This window comes from Limulus polyphemus, unplaced genomic scaffold, assembly GCF_000517525.1.
Source record: "Limulus polyphemus unplaced genomic scaffold, Limulus_polyphemus-2.1.2 Scaffold34, whole genome shotgun sequence".
Classification (NCBI taxonomy): Eukaryota; Metazoa; Arthropoda; class Merostomata; order Xiphosura; family Limulidae; genus Limulus; species Limulus polyphemus.
The window spans coordinates 1,447,582-1,448,324 of NW_013665644.1; the positions used below are offsets into that span (position 1 = coordinate 1,447,582).

The 743-nt window shown below is 27.7% G+C and overlaps 1 long non-coding RNA gene across 1 annotated transcript in view; it reads left to right on the forward strand.

Moving 5' to 3' along the window:
- The window catches only part of LOC111086096, a 16,652-nt gene extending 16,011 nt beyond the window's left edge, over positions 1-641 (forward strand). Inside the window, exon 3 of the long non-coding RNA XR_002610853.1 lies at positions 559-641. This is a non-coding gene — a long non-coding RNA (uncharacterized LOC111086096). The remainder of the gene's footprint in view (positions 1-558) is intronic.
- The last annotated feature ends 102 nt before the right edge of the window (positions 642-743 follow it).

The window sequence follows — 743 nt, forward strand, 5'->3', positions numbered from 1 at the left end:
GTATAATACACGAAGTTGGATGTTTTAAGTTAATTCAGGCCTTATAAAAGTAATAATAATCTTAATGAAAACAAAGTTAACTACAATAATTAGTTTTAAGATTAGCAAGAACACGTACTGTTTATCTAACGAAAATACTAAAGACGAAATAATTTCTAAACAATTTTGAGCTGCTATTGAGGAGAGGTTTATACTCATCTATAACATCAACACAACGTGAACAAGGTTCATAGTTAATAACAGGTGTTGTTGCTTTAGCAATTTATGGCAATAGCGTAAGTTTTTCATGCGATTTAAAAAAATATATATATATATACTTAAATTTTACACATTTGTCCACCTATACGACGTTGTTTCATCATAGGAGCTCAACATTTGATAATTAGAAATGTTTATAGCATTTGTGGTTGTGTTAAAGCCCACCAAGTATTACCAAACCATTTATTTATAATTGTTAATGTTTCTTATCATTCAATAATTAATTAGTTTTATAAATGTTTCAAAGTTTTATTGATGTGAAAAATAAAAAGCTTTCTATGAATTTGCTAAATATATCAGCAAACCAAAGAACTGTATAAGAAAGATGTAGTATTCTGTATAAAACAAACCAACGAACTGTATGACAAGGATGATGTAGTATTCTGTATAAACAAACAAACGAACTGTATGAAAAGGATGATGTAGTATTCTGTATAAACAAACCAACGAACTGTATGACAAGGATGATGTAGTATTCTGTATAA